The sequence below is a fragment of the Trachypithecus francoisi genome, unplaced genomic scaffold, assembly GCF_009764315.1.
Source record: "Trachypithecus francoisi isolate TF-2019V2 unplaced genomic scaffold, Tfra_2.0 Contig00761, whole genome shotgun sequence".
NCBI lineage: Eukaryota > Metazoa > Chordata > Mammalia > Primates > Cercopithecidae > Trachypithecus > Trachypithecus francoisi.
In genome coordinates this window covers 29,552-47,162 of record NW_022680879.1, presented here as the reverse complement: position 1 = coordinate 47,162, position 17,611 = coordinate 29,552, and the positions used below count along the sequence as shown (strand labels likewise).

Here is a 17,611-nt window from a genome sequence, read left to right as displayed (position 1 = left end):
TTTTTTTTTTAGTGACAAATAGGAGAAGACGATATAAGAGGAAAAATACAATACAATAGAAAACACAAGATATTGTAACTCTTGCTTCATGGATTTTTACATATATATTAGACCTATGCTGGGTATATGTGTGCAGTGATGATCCAAAACTGAATGGTAACTGGCTTAAGGAATGCCTGTATTACATTGGGTCTTGTCTGCTTTTCCAATTATGAACAGAAAGCTACAGCACTATTTGTATGAGTATCAAATCTTCCAGCTGCCTGAGATAGAGGGAGAGATTTACTGAGATAAAAGCCTTGGAAGTAGTAGAGGTTTGTCCTGTGATGTTACGGCTGTTGTTGTGGTTGTTGTTGTTAGGAAATACAGTAGGAGTGAAAGCAGGTAGATTTACAAGCTCTGCTCTTCCTCAGACTCATAACCGCTTCTAGAGATGGACAGATGGTGGTGCAGGAATCTCTGACACCTCTACGGAAGTCTTTTTTGCTCTTTCCAAGGTCTTTTCTGACAAGTATTGTTTTGAGTCACAGATTAGGTGGAACTGGGTGTAGATGAAAGGACTACAGTAAGAGAAGAAGTTTTCAATCCCAGGTAGTTGTTGTAGGCACAGGGAAATGGAATTTTTCATAGATTTATGCCACACTTGTATCATATTGGGGAGAGAGGCATCAAACCAGGCTCATTCCTGAATCATTACATTATTTTAGAGAGAAGGAACTATGAACTTCTTGTCAAATAAATGTTTAAATTCAACATTACAATTTTCTTTTTTTTTTTGAGACAGACTCGCCCTGTCACCCAAGCTGGAGTATAGTGGTGCGATCTTGGCTCACCACAATCTCTGTCTCCCTGATTCAAGGACTTTTCCTGCCTCAGTCTTCCAAGTAGTTTCATTAGGAATAGTCTATTTTTTCCCAAGTAGCTAGGATTACAGGTGTTGCCACCACACCTGGCTAATTTTTGTATTTTTAGTAGAGATGGGGTTTCATTATGTTGGCCAGGCTGGTCTCAAACTCCTGACTTCAGGTGATCTGCCTGCCTCGGCCTCCCAAAGTGCTGGGATTACAGGTGGGAGGCACTGTGCTCAGCCTTACTGATGATGTATTAATATTATTCACCTTCTTTAATATACCAAGTGGTAAAGTGCAAATCCACAGTTTAAACTTGAGATTTCTACTCGTATGTGAATTATACCAGTGAGGAACAGAAAAACTCTGTATTGGTTGGTAAATGATGTTTGACAGTGATCAGTTTGTGAAGCAGAGACTTATGTCACAATATTTTCCACTGTATTAATTAACAAAATGGTGAGTGGGCCAAGTGTGGTGGCTCACCCCTGTAATTCCAGCACTTTGGGAGGTTAGGTGGGTGGGACGAGGTCAAGAGATCAAGACCATCCTGGCCAACATGGTGAAATCCCGTCTGTAATAAAAATACAAAAATTAGCTGGGCGTTGTGGTGCATGTCTATAGTTCCAGCTACTTGGGAGACTGAGGCAGGAGAATCGCTTGAGACCGGGAGGTCGAGCTTGCAGGGAGCCAAGATCATGCCACTGCACTCCAGCCTGGTGAGAGAGTGAGACTCCGTCTCAAAAAAAATGGGTGAATGGCCTCATACCCAGAAGAATCAGCATTTCTCATGAGTCATATTACCACCAGGAAATAATTGAATTGAAGCCTGTGACTGCTTGATGAAGGCTGTACAAAGAAGGAGGAAAGAAAAAGGACACAAAACACAATATTATAAATAGAAAGGAGAAAGTCATTACACAGTCTATAAAAGTAAAAATTTAAGAGAGGACATTATGAGTAATTTTGTGTCAACTAACTTGACAAAAGTGGTGCAGGGCAAGTTCTTGGTCTCCCTCAGGAAGGAGCGCAGCGTAAGCAGGTGGTGGAAGGAAACGGCTTTACTGAGGTGGCGGTTACAGCTCTGTGACTGCTCTTGTGGAGCAGTAACTTTCAGATGTTGCCATGGCAATGGTAAACTGATATGACACTGGTGGGCGTGTCTTATGGACAGGTGCTTCCAGTGCCTCTTTCTTGTTTTAGCCAGTCTTCCAGGGTTGAGTTCCACCTACCTCCTATCTCATTGCCCTCAGAAATTAGATACTCCTCCTTAAACTTAAGGGGACTGCAGAAGTGCAGAGACCATTTTCTGTAAGTGCTTCCTGCTGACTTTATGGGTGCAGACCTTCCCTGCCATTTGAGGAGTAATAATCTTTGATACCTGAACGAAGGGGCCCAATGGCAGGATGCTTTCATTTATGGGGTGAGAAGACAGAATGGATTGGAAGCCTTGTGACAGACCATATCATCTTTACATGAAATTTAGAAGATATAAACTTTGCTAGAAGATTAAGCAAGAAAATTATAATTGGAAGAGAGAGAAAATTTAATGCTCCTATGCTCAACCACAGAACCACATTATTAATCTATGTGTTTGCAAAACAACAGCCTTAAGTTTTCTAGGTTTTATAAATGGAGGTTGTGGTGTCCACCTTTTGTGCCTGCAGGACCTCGTAAGAAACATGTTTAATCCTGGATAGCTGTACCCAACTAGTGACTTCCTGAAGCCTAGCAGTATTTGGAGTAATTAAGAATATCTGATAAGGGCCCCCTTATTTTGGTTATTATTGATTCTTGGGGGATCCTTTTTGTTGTTGTTTTTTGAGACAGAGTCTCACTCTGTTTCCCAGGCTGGAGTGCAGTGGCACAATCCCGGCTGGGCTCACTGCAACCTCTGACTCCCAGTTTCAAGCTATTTTCATGCCGCACCCTCCTGAGTAGCTTGGATTACAGGTATGTACCATGATGTGAGGCTAATTTTTTGTAATTTTAGCAGAGGTGTGGTTTCCCTATGTTGGCAAGGGTGGTTTTGAACTCCTGGCCTCAAGTCATCCACCCACCTCAGCCTCCCAAAATGTTGAGGTTACAGGTGTGAGCCACCGCACCCAGCCAGTTTCTTCTTTTTAAGTTTTTAGTAAGAGTAAGTCTTCTGGCTGAACAAAGAAGCTATTATTTTCTTTTGTGGAAAAGGGCACTATTTTATTTTCAAAATTTTAAAAGGCCTTTTGAATCTGGCCTACATTTCAAATAGGGGTAGAAAGAGGTGTGTCTGACTCCCTGTTTCCCACCATGGCCTGAATTAGATTTCTTAAGATTTCTTTGGTAGTTCCTTTGGACAAAAGGCTTGGAATCAAAAAATTTATAGCCAATTAAATATCCTAGGCCAGACAGAATGGAGGTGGGCAGGCACTCATTAGCCCTTAAGTGGGCAGATCATGAGGTCAGGAGATCTAGACCATTCTGGCTTACATGCTGAAACCCTGTCTCTACTACGAATATAAAAAATTATCCAGATGTGTGGCAGACACCCGTAGTCCCAGTTTCTTGGGAGGCTGAGGCAGGAGAATCACTTGAACCCAGGAGGCAGAGGTTGCAGGGAGCCGAGATCACCCTCACTGCACTTTAGCCTGGGTGACAGAGCAAGACTCCATCTCAAAGAAAAAAAAAAAAAATATTTTAAAGCAGTATTGTAGCAGGATTGATAAGGAATCAGAGAGACTGAGGGGTTGAGGAGGATATTTATTTTATTATTTAAAATGATTTTGATGATTTCTTACTAAAAGTTGTTAAATATATAATGCAACGAAGTTTGTGGTAGGCTGAACTATAGCTCCCAGAAGATACCCACATCTTAATTCCTAGAACCTGTGAATGTCACATGGAAAAAATATTTTGGCAGACCATATTAAATTAAGCATCTTGAAATGGAGATTATCCTGAATTACCTGGTTGGGCCTGAAATGCTACTGCTTTTATAAGAAAGAGGAAAACTTGATACAGACAGAAGAGCAGAAAGCAATGTGACCACAGTGGCAGAGATTAGGTGATGCAGCAACAAGCCAACAAATGCTGGCAGCCACCAGAGCTGGATGAGGCAAGAAATTAGAGCTTCCAGAGAACACACATCCCTGACAACAGTATAAAAATAAAAAAATAAAGCCCCAAATAAGGTTATATGTGTTAAGAAAAATTAAGTACATAGAATAATGCTATAGTGGGGGAAAACATTGCTTCCACAGACCTCTAAGACAAAACACTTTAGCATCAGAACCACAACAACAGTCAGAACTGGAGGTGAAAAAGTCACAGGAGCTGATGAAGAAGCTAAAGGAGACAGCAATGATTCCAGGCCCTTTAAAAGGGAGAACAAGCTCAAAGTAACAAACACAACAGTTGAATCTCTAAGACACAAATCTCAGAAGTTTTAAAAGAAACTCGCTATTGTATCAAAATCAAAAGTTTCTGTCTTTTTTTTTTTTTTTGAGATGGAGTCTCACTCTGTCACCTAGGCTGGAGTGCAGTGACGCGATCTTGACTGACCGCAACCTCTGCCTCCTGGATTCCAGTCATTCTCCTGCCTCAGCCTCCCAAGTAGCTGGGATTACAGGTATGTACCATTGCTTCTGGCTAATTTTTGTATTTTTAGTAGAGACGGGGTTTTACCATGGACCAGGCTGGTCTTGAACTCCTGACCTCAAGCGATCAAACCACCTTGGCCTCCTAAAGTACTGGGACTACAGGAACAAGCCACTGCACCCAGCTTCAAAAACAAAATTTTATGTAATTTAGCAAATTAATAACAAAGAAACCCAGTTTCAATATGCAGACCATTTTCTAGAAAGTCTACCACACACAATTTTTCAATTATAGCAGGCTTAATCATACACAAAATTTCTTTCATAAATTTCTGTTCACAAACCTTACCTTGACTTACACAGACTCCTTATAACATGCTTTCTAACATACACTTTCTAACTTCACCTATACGATACCTTTCCTAGAAACTTAGTCATTTTACTCTAGGATAAGAATTTATCATACAAGATCCTTTTTCACACAAAGTTACTCTTCCTTTACATCCTTCCCTGAAAAAACATACATCTTCCACCTATAACTCTCCTCATATCTCACTTTATTTACTGGTTTTCTCATATTTTGAACCTCTCTTTTAATAACTTCCAAATTAGACAAAAATTATTTTCCCAGTAAATATTGCATTTGTTTGACACATTTGACATATACCTAGGGAGCAAGAAATGATAAGCTGCCCACTAGACATTGGTGTTGTAGGAGGCAGAAAGAAATTATTCAGGTGGACAGTGAGGGTAAAGCGAGCCCCAGCAGAAAACTTTCCTTCTAATGGAACGCAGCTCAAAAATAACCCCCTTTCTAATGTCATGCAGCTCAAAGAAATAGTTTCTTTTCCAACAAAAGGTAGCCTGAAAGTTCAGACTGTAAAACACAGATTAGACAGCTGGGGCACAGAAGGGAAGTAGGGGGAGTCTCCTGGGTAATCACCAAGCTTCACACTTATACAATGAGCCCCTGTAAAACAGGGCACCTAATAAGCATATTCCTTTCCCTCTAGGCACACTAAGATAGGGAAGCTAAAAGCAGACTGGGGTAATGCCTAGAGCTGCAAGATGTCTGGAAACAGACACAGAAACTTGCCCTCCCAGATAAGCAAAACAAAGAAACATAGGCTAAGAGTAAAAGCTAATAGACAACTCTGCCCTATACAGATAGAACAACTGGTCCCAACTAAATCTTCAGGCCTTGGGAAGATAAGACACTCCTCCTCACTAGCCTATTCATACAACCCTGACATTTTTACTATGACTTGGCAGCCTGCTCGAGACCCCTCTCTGTGATGGAGGGCTATTCTTGTCTTTTTGCTATTAAACTCTTGCTCCAAACTCACTCTGTGAGTGTGTGTGTGTGTGTGTGAGTGTGACCTCGATCTCCTTGGCTGTGAGAGCAAGAACCTTGGTATTTACCCCAGACAAGGAGGCTGCTTCATTGGCATTCTATAGATGAAAACCATTCTACAATTTTTATGATTTTAGCTATACAAAAAGCTCACTAGTTAAAGTCATTTTAACCATTTTAAAGCCTACCGACATTAGTGGCTTGCCTTAGTACAAATCTTAATGTTAAATTTTAGAAAAGACAGCATTCTTTTCAAACTAACAGGTATAGACTATGAGTGGTCTTTTATTTATAAGTCAATTTGATAGCACGGTAGACACAAAACATACCTCACAAACTAAGTGACTTATACAAAACAGCTGAATCCAAGTTATTTACAAAACCAAGACCTGTCAACCTGGCTAAACTTTGTTTGCCACAATAGAGGAAGAGGTAGGGAAGGGGATAGCAAAACATGAAATAAGGAAACAAGGGGGTGCACCACGTTGCTCAAAGGGAGACCCCAGAGTTCATGAGCCACTAGAGAGCTCACTCAGCAATGGAGACACCAGAAAGATGTTCCAATGTCCACTTTTCCACCAGTAAAAAAGCTGTCCATCAGGTTAAGGGTCTGGGACTCCTGGTAATTTTGTTAGAGGAATTATTAAGAAATTATTTTAGGCAGATAAAGAGGAAAGGGGGTTCTTGGGACATTTTTGTTTTTTTTTAAAGCAGCTCCAGAAATGTTTCTTTTCTAGAAGGAAAGCCCCAGCTCTTAGAGCCAGGCTGGCAAGCTTTGATATGCAAATACAGACCGTCAGAAACTGGGTCCACCCAAACATGGCAATTCCTGCAGTCTTCTTGTCCCCGCGTATGACTGGCAACATGGCCACCCCCATATATCCCCATGAGTGTAGAACATCACTGTGTCCTGCCTTTGCATATTAAAAGGCTAGGGTGGGAGGGCCAGCTTTTTGCAGCTATGCAAATGACATACCTGGTCAAAACAATCCCCTGGGTCCTATGCACATCAGACACCGCCTCCTCCAGCCTCCTCATGTTACTGGCTGTTTTCAGCCACGCTTTGGGTTTTCTGTCTCTGCTTGGAGCCACCCTCCCTCCATCTCTGAGTAAGGGAGCTTCTTCCTTCTTTCTTACCTATTAAACTCTCCACTCTTTAAAACCACTCTACATGTGTCGGTGTTGTTTTATCTAAATTGGCGTGAGGCTAAGGACACTGATGTTCCTCCAATCATCGGAACTGTATCAATTTTGCTAGAGCAAGGCAGCTATTTGGGGCTAGTGAAAGAAGGTTAGTTCTAGTATTGACGGGGAGCCATTTCCTCTCCCACCAGGGACACTTAAGACATTCTTATTGTTAATGTCCCTTTTGTTTATATTAATAGTAGGCACACTGATTCTGGCTGAAAGGCTGATACATTGGAGACTCTCATGTGGGCATCCTAGACACTGATCTTATAACACTTTCTTGGGATGGGGAGCCCTGAGGTGGCAGGATTTTAAAGCAGCTGCTAATAATTGTGCTTTTGGCTATTTCTTTTTCTTTTTTTTTTTTTTATCTCCACCTCTTTGGTCCTGTCCCTGTTGTTGAAAACTTAAAGGCCGTGTTTAAGAGTGATTCTTACGAGTTTAAGGTCTCATAGCAAGCAGTTTAGGCAGGTGCTAGCTGGATAAGGGGAAGGGGTGCTTGATGGCCTTAGGTTAAAATCATAGATTAGAGAACTGGTGGGACCTCCCTCAGACCTGGGCGACTGAGGAGACTCTGGGGAGGCCATGTAGGCCATCTAGGGAGAGCAGCTTGGAGCAGATCCTCAACGTGTGGTTTCCTGGTGTCTGGAAATAACAGGAGGGAGTAAAGGGCCATAAAAGCATGTACACAAGGGACCATTTTTTTTCTTTTTTTACAGAATAAGTCTAATTGTAAAATAGCATTATAATGTATGGAACCATGTTTAAGACAAGTCTGTTGGTTTTCTAATTTGTGTTGAACCTAAGCAGAGTTGTGATAGAAAATGAGTTTCTTTTTCTTTAAGTTGAATTTGAATTTGCTCCAATTGCCAAAATAGATACCCTAGTGGCAAGTCCTCTGTGATGCTCGCCATTGTCCCCTCATCTAACAAGGATTTCTACTGGACACATAAAGTTTTCTAAGTCCAACAAGAGGGAAAGTGACAATGCCATCATTACTCTTGTCTCAGATTTCCACTTCCTGTATAGAAGATGTAAGTAGAGGTAGCAAGACATTATGAAAGTGGATTGTAAGCAATTGTTAGTAAACAAAATATGACTAAAGCAGTATTTTTATTATTTTATTTATTATTATTATTTTTTGAGACAGTGTGTCAATCTGTCACCCAGGATTGAGTACAGTGGTGGGAACTCGGCTCACTGCAACCTTCTCCTCCTGGGTTCAAGCGATTCTCATGCCTCAGCCTCCAAGTAGCTGGAATTACATGCAGGCACCACCACATCTGGCTCACTTTTTGTATTTTTAGTAGAGACAGGTTTCACCGTGTTGGCCCGGCTCATCTTGAACTCCTGACCTCAAATGATCTGCTAACCTCAGCCTCCCAAACTTTTGGGATTACAGGAATAAGCCACTGTGCCTGGCTTTAAAGCAGTATTTTTATTAAGTAAAATGTAGAAGAAAAGGTATAAATAATGTGACAACAAGAAAACAAAATACCATTACAGAAAATGGTAACCTTAGGGCAGAGAACAAGAGAAGGCAAACCAAGGTTCCAGTAGGGTGTAGGGTGAGGCTCCAATCCACAATCCTAGGAGGAATGTTAATGCTGGAAACCCTGGAGCATCCAGGGAGCGGCCAACAATACCAAATGCTGAAAACCCAGAGTACCCGAGTATCAGCCTAGGAGTGTCCCCACACCAAATGCCAGGGAACCCTGGAATATCCAGGGGCTGACCAATGCAGAAAATCCTGGAACCTCAGTGGGGTGGCCAACAGTGAGCCTCAAAGGCCTGGTTTGGGCCATAGAACAATGTGACTCTGACTTCCTAAGGTTGACAGAACAGGAAAATTCTTAGAACCAAGTGTTCTGCCTTAAATCATTGCACAAACATAATTAGCAGGAAGCCAATGCCAAAACTGCAAACCAAACATATATATCAGGGGATAAAATAAATAAAAAATGTGTATTAAAAGCCTACTGTTTCAATTTAATCTGTGAAATATATTTACATTTTATAGAATAAAATTCCAAAAATACCTAGAAAAGAGAGATCTTGCCAGAAGATAGATAGTTCTTTAGTGTCAAGCTGAGATTATCTACCAGAAGAACTTTCGGCTCACGTAGCTTCCAGTACACTGCAAGAATAAAAGATGTGAAGATAATGTTACTTAATTGGATTTGTAATTACTATTTACTGTTAACCAGTAAAAAAAATTTCCAATCAAATACACTGATTTTAAATGTACTATTGAACAAACTTTTATAAATATATGCATTCTTATAAGCACCTCCAAAATCAATACACAGAACATTTCTATAATTCCAAAACATTTTGTCCTGCTCTTCAGAAATCAACTTGCTTTCCAACTCATAGAACAGAAAATCCTTGGTCCGCTTATTGTTAGTATAGTTACCACTTGTTTTTAAGAATTTCACATAAATGGATTATAACACATGTTCTTTTTTGGCTGGTGATCTTTGTGCAGCATAGTTGTTTCTGAGGCTCATTCATGTCATCCTGTGTCCTCATGAGGTGTTCCTCTTTACTTTTGAATACTATTTAGCTGTTTAGTAATTTCACGGTGTATCCCACCACCTGCTGATGGCCATGTGGGTTGTTTCCACTTTGGGCTATTATGGATAAAACTACCATGAACATTATTATACAAGGCTTTGCATGAATATTTCTTTACTTCTTTTGGGCAAATACCTAAGAGTGCAGTTACTGGGTCTTACAGTGAGTGTTTAATACTCTGCCAAACTGTTTTTCAAAGTAGTTGTACCATTTTACATCTCTACTCAGAATTCATGAGAGTTCTCAATGTTTCAGCTACTTGTTTTTAAGACTTTTTCTTAATCTTCACTCAACAGTGACCAGAATGGCTAATGATCATTAAGTCATGTTTTTCTTACAATTTTCTTGACTTTTGTGGGTGCTTGACATATATCAGTGTATTGAGATCAGAATCAATATTGTCTAAACCTCTTTCAAAGCTTTTCCTAAGTCATGATATTAGGATGATAACAGGAAATCTAAAGGGACTGTAGGTAGTAGTAACAGGCATTATTCAATATTTTTAATCATACTTCTTAAGGCAATACATTTTGAGTGAAATAGCATTCAATTAGACTCAGGATAAAAAGCTTCTAATGTCAACTCTAGCATTAAATATTAGAAAACCTTGGAGAAAACAATCCAGGAAGAGAAATCAGAGGGTGTTTCACTAGTGGAGAAGTGGTGCAACACCTAAACCCTATTAATGCCAGATCTTTGCAGTGATTTCCACTCATAAAGATGGATTAACTCCTTGCCTCATTCTCTTATGTGTCTGTGTGACTTCATGCTGAGGGGATGTCACATCATAGAGGGAGAAGTGCTCTTGTGTACAGAAACATGGCTTAGAAGACTGGCTTTGGAGGTGACTGCAATAGAATATACGTTTTGAAGAGGTCTCCTATGAAATATTCTGATAAATTGTTTCTTGTGGCCAAGTGCTCGGGCTCAGACCTGTTATCTCAGCTCTTTGAGAAAGTGAGGAGGAAGAATCACATAAGGCCAAGAATTTGATGCCAGCCTGGGCAAGAGAGGGAGACCACATGTCTACAAAATACACACACACACACACACACAATTTGTTAAATGTGAACAATGAATCAAAAGTAATTATATATGAACATTTGGTGAGAAATTAGAAAAATAAAGCAACGTCTTCTGAGCCAACAATATATAATCAAGATGTTAATTTTTTAACTATAGTAAATACAGAGAACATAAAATTGTCTAAGCCATTATTAAGAGTGCAGTGAAATGGCATTAAGTATATTCATTTTGTTCTGCTATTATTACTGATACTAACTCCAGAACTCATCTTCTAAAAATTGATATCTATCCCACTTAAACAATACTCCCCCACCATTCCTCTATCCCTACCCCCAATAACCTCCTTTCAGTTCTCTCTATGTCAGTGACATCTTTGAAGCAGGTTCACTGTGTACTGGTTACCAACGTACTTAGCTTGGGGAACAGAACCCCCAACAGCGAGTTACATGAAGTGGGTTTATCATTTACAGAGAAGCAGCAAGAGAACACTATGGGTCAGTTCCCCAAGGCACAGGAAAGCCATGTGGAGCTGATGGAGTCGACTATGTGTCCCCCCCTTTCACTACAGCTCAGGAACCTGGGAAAGCAGCCACTCTGGGTTTTATATCCTGGGTTAACAAGACACACAGGTTAAAGGGCATTCTATTCTATGGGAAAATGATATAGAGCACAGGTAGTCTGTTCAGTCAGTTCCTCTCTATCTCAGGATATTACAATTCCAGCACATTCTACAATTATTCTTGAGAACTCTTAAAATAAGCAAGAAAGTGGAGAGAACTAAGTCAGTCAGGTCATTGGAGAACTGTCTTGCAGGTACCCCACCACCTAGACATCCCCCTTAGCAAAGCTAGCATATTGCATATGCCCACCAACTTCCCTGAACTGGAGGTGGAGATTTATCTTTACAGATTGATGAAGCACCTTGACTTACCCAATCTCAGTGTAGGTTATTAAGCCATAGTAAGAGTGCAGTTCATTGGCCAAGGAAAGCTACTACCACTGGCAGGAGGATAAGACTCCACAAAGTAGTGACTATGATGTTAAATAGGTGGAAGGAGAATCTTTCAGATGCCCCGTTGTTTACAACCAGTGAGCCTGCTTTATGATCACCTCTAATTGTATTTCTAAGATACGTGAGGTGTTTATCCTGGTACAGCAGACAGTGGAGGGTGTTGGTAATTGCATAGAACGTCTATTGTGTTCCATGAGAGTGTGCCTATTGTCATGTTGGACATGTGTGCCCGTGTCATGTTAGCACTGAGGGTGTTTCTTGGTCAGAGTGAAATCTCATGAATATCCAAAAACATGACATAGAGTCCTCTCAAGGGTGGCCATGGTAGCCCCAACATCTATTGAGTGACATATATTTAGCTGTCCAGGAAGCAAACTGTTGCCGTAGTCCTTTTTCCTATACAGGGGATCCTTTAATAGTTTAGTCACTCAGTTGCTATTTTCCTGACCAGGTGGCTGGTTTGTAGACAATGGCCCATGATTTAGTGGAAATGGAGCAAAATATAGTGTTGGGGCAGCCTATAAGGCTACTATCATTCCATATAGTTTGTCCCATTGGCAGAATGTCCTTGTTCAGTGTCAGTCAAAAGACCCATCCCCTGGCTGGATAGTGTCTACATGCATGTCTCTGAATCTTTGACTCTATGTGGCCAAAGGAGAGCTAAATAGTTCCCTGTGGGTCATTTGTTCCCTTCTAGAAAGCTTACCATTTCTTCATGGGGCACATGGATCCTATGGGATCCTGGTTAGGGCTGATTCTGACTGTACCATTCCATTTAATAATTTGGATCTGTTGGGCCTGTCCAGTTTTATCGATTGTGTTTGTAGGCACCAAAGTGAGAATGGTTAGTTAAGGTAGCAGCATCACGCCTGGTGCTCTAGCTCTGAGATACTCAGCTCCTATCAGTTTCCTACAACAAAAAGGAGTTGCTATTAAAAAGAGGCACAACTGTTGGCTGCTTCAGGAAACTTTTCTGTCCAAAATCTGAGTCTGGTGCCCCAGTGACACTAGAATCACCTGACTCCATTGTTAGTCTGAGCCCTGATGTGTGGTACTATGTTAGGGGGGTCATTCTTCTTGGCAAATTAGGTGTTCAGAAGAACCAGTTGCCCTGTAAATCTCAGTTACTTGAAATCATATTATTGAGTCCCCACAGGGACCTCCATAACTTGATTTATGAGTCTCTCTGGGAAAGTGAGGAAAGGTGACTGAAGTTCATGTTTGAATAGTCCTCATTATTAAAATCCCCTTGCTCATTAATGGCATTTCTATAATATTCACTTGGGAAGCATTTTCTTTTATTATGGCTCATTTTTGAAGCATCTAGTCATAGCTCTTCCAGAATGGCTTTGTATGCAATCATCCTGTTGCATTCTTTAAGGCCTGATGGTCTGTCAAAAACCAAAAGCCACATAAGTAAAATGCTCTTCTCTTTGCAATGTGATATCCGATGTAATCCTTGCAGATTACCCACTGTTATGATTTTTACATTTCCAGGACTTCCTTGACAATGGCACTGATATGACTCCATCCAGCATCCATTGACGTGAGAACTCTAGTTGGCATTCATCATTGTGGGCATGAACATAACGAAGACTTTCATAGGATGTAATGGTTATATTCAACATTGCTCAAAATTTGCTCTAGTTATACCCTTGCAGCTCTACTGGGTTGGAAAAATATTTTATGTTAGGACAATCATTTGGTAGAGTTTTAAAAATAAAGGCACAAATAAATATTCTGTAGCAAGAGTATGAACTATTGTGGACCAGAATATAATTTTTATGGAATGTAACAAAAATTATTTAAATGTATTCAATTTAGATAATAATTTTATAAACAGGCATATATTGCATATATAATAGAATAAAGGCACTTAAATATGAATACCGTATATATTTGTAGCCAATTTTATCAAATAAATATACATTCAGTTTTATGTATCTTATGTGTATGCACATTTTTTACAAATGAAGTAAATTTTAACTTTTTATTGAATACTAGTTTTAATTTTGTCATTAATTTTCTCTTAATAACTTTATAATTGATTACTAAATATTCACCTTTACACCACCAATTTAAGAAAAAATACGTGTGTGTGTATATACAGGTAGAGGTGTAAATACTGTATCAGTAGGCTTTCATGCATTAATGATTGAAACTGGTTAAATACACACTCAGTGGCTGATAACAGTAAACATTTGTTTTCATGTTCATGGATGCTCATGTTCACAATCATCTGGCTGATCAAGGAAGGGCTCAGCTGAGTGATTTCTCTGCACGGCACTGAACTCATCTTCAGCCTACAGATATCAATTGTCTGAAGACAACTGCTGAACAGCAGTGACTACACATGACTCAAGATTCTTGTGGCAGTTCACAGGAGTGAACAACATCCATACCAAACTGCACAGTGAATTAAGTCCAATAATTTCTAACATAGGTTCACATGTTTTAAATATATTCCTTTATTTCAGTGAGTACAATTTTTTAGAAATGTTTACCCCATTTAATTATAGAGGTGTTTTATGATTCCATGGACAAATAATTACGTTTTCAACCTTTATCATACTGAAAATGTTTGCAAATGTAATTTGCATTAATAGAAAATAATAAAGCTGAACATGTTTTCAACATGTGCTTTAAATATAATTTATTTAAGTGGCCTCATAGGGGAAAATCATTTTAACTATCATAATATCCCTTTTTGCCTCTCTTGTTTCCGATAGAGTTGTCCAATAAGAAGCCCTCCCATGAGATTTGGAAGTCAAAAAAGGAAGACTCAATACTCTCCATTGATTACCTAAGACAGACACAAGATCAGAAGTGAGGACTGGAGTAAAACCTAGAAAGCGCTGTAGGAAGCTGAGAGCAGCAGCACCCCGATCCTTAAGCTTTCAGACAGGACGGAGGACCACGTGATTAATAGTCCATACTTCAGGGGCAGACGCATTCTATTTTCTGAGGGAGCACCAAAGAATCCTGCTTCTACTAACAACCTTCCTGACTACTACGTCTTTGGTTTTAAAAGGTTGTAGCATAAAAGTTAATCATAGGATTCGATCATTCTTGTCATATCCAACAGAGCCAAGAAACCAGGGAGGAAAGGCACTCAGGTACAAAATACTGTTCTAGAATGCAATTTAAATAGCCCGTATTATCCCATGGTACTAATATTTATGATTTTTTGAATAAACATAGAAATTGACTCCCCCAGTCTTAAAACTCAAGATAGTTACATTTTAATCTGAGTTCCCTTTTCGGGAAAGTAACCATCAGGCCTCTAGATACAATCAAGGAGCTGAAAGTTATATATCACTGAATTGGGACAGTGAGACATCAGACACCTTTACCCTCATGATTGCCTAACTGACCTCCTGCTTCCTGTTGACCAAATTAATTTCCTTACCCCCCCTTAATTCCTGTTTTCCCACATTTCTTCCCTGCTATATAAACCCTAATTTTAGTAGTTCAGGGATACATTTGCAAATGGTGTCCCATCTCCTTGGCTGCAGCACCTGATTAACGCCTGTTCCTTGGCAATACTATATTGTCTTAGTGATTGGCTTTCTGTGTGCTGAGCAGCAGGATCTTCACTGAATCCCTGCATTCAGTAACAAAATTCTCTACAAGCTTCACTGCTTTGGCTTATGTAACCTGAAATCAAAATTTACCCCAGCTTCTGAGATAATATAATTCTAGATTCAATTCGTCCACACTGCTTGCCAGTCTGAGCTTGCCAGCTCCCACCCTTACTGGAGTCAATAAAATTTCTCAAAAAACAATAGGTAATAATTTCCCCTTTTTCGAAAATCTCTACCTTCTCTTTGTTCTTCCAACATATTGAAGACCATTGAGTTTTCCTGTATGCCCCATTTGGCAAATATTTCTTAGCAAATAAAACATTAATTTTGGAGATTTATCTCTACATTTTATTTAGACTTCAGTACTTTAGACTGTAATTCTATGTATTAAGACAATTTCTGCTTAGAAGATTTATAGTGCCTTCTTCTCTGCTATATGATTTCCAACTGAAGTCATAAACTAGACTCTTCAGGTGTCATGATCTTTGTATTTATTAATCAGGCATTGCTTAATTAAAGTCAGCATTGTTATGTCTGTCCAGCTGGGACTGAGAAAAAAAAAAAAATTGGGATGCAGAGGTGACTTCATATCCTCCTCTACCACACCATCAGAGTGTGGCTGCATCTGAGGAACATTCTCAGCCCATGGAGGCATAAGGAGAGCAACTGGGGCAGCCCAGCCTCACACATCTGCTTCCCTGGGGGTTTATATTCTGGTGTGTAACACTGTGGGAGGGTGACTATTATGCTGTTGATAGTAATAAGCTGCAAAATCTTCAGGCTGCAGGCTGCTGATGGTGAGAATGAATTCTGTCCCAGATCCGCTGCCACTGAACCTTGATGGGACCCCACTTTGCAAAGTGGATGCAGCATAGATCAGGAGTTTAGGGACTTTCCCTGGTTTCTGCTGATACCAGGCTAATAATTGCTAATGCCCTGACTGGCTCGGCAAGTAATGGTGACCCTGTCTCCTACAGAAGCAGACAGGAGGATGGAGACTGGGTCATCTGAATGTCACATCTGGCACCTGAAATTGGAAACATAAAACAAATGTCCACACAATTAATCATGTTGTTAGAGAATTTCCCTGAATAGTAAAGCAGTAGTGAGCACACTGGGCTGAGTAAACTGCTAGTGTCTCCTTCCTTACCTGGGAGCCAGAGCAGCAGGAGCCCCAGGAGCTGAGCAGGGACCCTCATGTCCATGCTGTGTTCTGACTGGGTCTGACTCCTGCATGAAGTCTGTCCAGCCTATTAATAAGTCTGCAGGTCAGGACGATGTGCTCTAAGAACATGCAAATGAGGAGGGGACGGGACAGGCTGGCACAACTGCAGAACTGGCTCATGTCAGTAACTGAGCACCAGCTCAGTGTCCCTGGTGTCCCGGGTAGACCAGGGTAGCACAAATTTGTCTGTAACAAATGCGTTTCTACTGGGACTAGTTTGTTATAAGAAGCATTTTTTAGGTATTTTTTTTTTTTTGGACAATTTGAAATATTCCTCAGTGATCGATGTAGTAATGTATTTCATGGGTGTATGGGGATTGTTTAGGAGAATATTCTTGTTTGTAGCAAATACATAGTAAAATGTTAAATGGTAGGATTCTCAGGTCTTCAAAAGACTGTCATATGATTCTCATTAGGGAAGTAGGTACTTTTTCCTATCATTGCAACATTTCTGTGATTTTAATATTATTCTTTTCTAAAAAAATGAAAAATAAAATTTATTGACATGATGCTCTATATGTATTTCTAAGTATTAGGTAATGGTGTTATGCCATTGTTCTTACCACTATAAGATCAAGCAATTTACTACAGATATACAGAGATGATCCATGTTTTCTCAATGCACGCAGCACTCACAGATCCACCATTATCAAGACCTACAGGTCTCTATAGTACCCAGAGACTAAATGAACTGCACCTTATTCTCATTTTGGCACCTTCATAGTCTACCTTCTTTTCTGCCATTGAGTATTATTTCCCAACGTTCATCTTTCTTAGTGAGGGTGGCCACGGCATGGAGCATGTCCCTGCCATGGACTATCAATGACACGTTCCTCTTTTACATTTCATCAGTGACTGGGGACATCATCCTGAACCAGGTGCCAGCGACCCTGTTAACATTTTTAGAAAAGAGATCCTGAATCCCTTATCAAGCAATTGCCTATGTACATGGAGAAATCAGTTGGATTCATATGAACTGGACAGGGATTCGCACTCATTATATCTCACATCTCTAATATGCCCCAAACGTCCCAGCGTGGCTCAGCAGCAGGTGCAGTGGATACAACTATATCAGCTTTAGTGGCTGCAGCCTAAGGCTGTACAAAATTTTACTGACGCCTGACTAGGGGAGCCAAATCACAGTGCTGTAGCCTGTGCACAAACCTTCCTGCTGCTTTGTAAGCAGCCTGAATTTTAAGGGAACTTACTGATACTGGAGAAA

General features: G+C 40.2%; 1 long non-coding RNA gene across 2 annotated transcripts; it reads left to right on the top strand.

The window, feature by feature from the left end:
• The first annotated feature begins 143 nt into the window (after nucleotides 1-143).
• Nucleotides 144-16,030, top strand: LOC117088463. Of its 2 annotated transcripts, XR_004439238.1 has the most exons (3): nucleotides 8,025-8,035; nucleotides 11,021-11,023; nucleotides 15,900-16,030. It is a non-coding gene; the product is annotated as an uncharacterized LOC117088463 (long non-coding RNA). The 2 variants fall into 2 exon arrangements; XR_004439240.1 differs by lacking the exons at nucleotides 8,025-8,035; nucleotides 11,021-11,023 and adding an exon at nucleotides 144-156.
• Nucleotides 16,031-17,611: the final 1,581 nt, after the last annotated feature.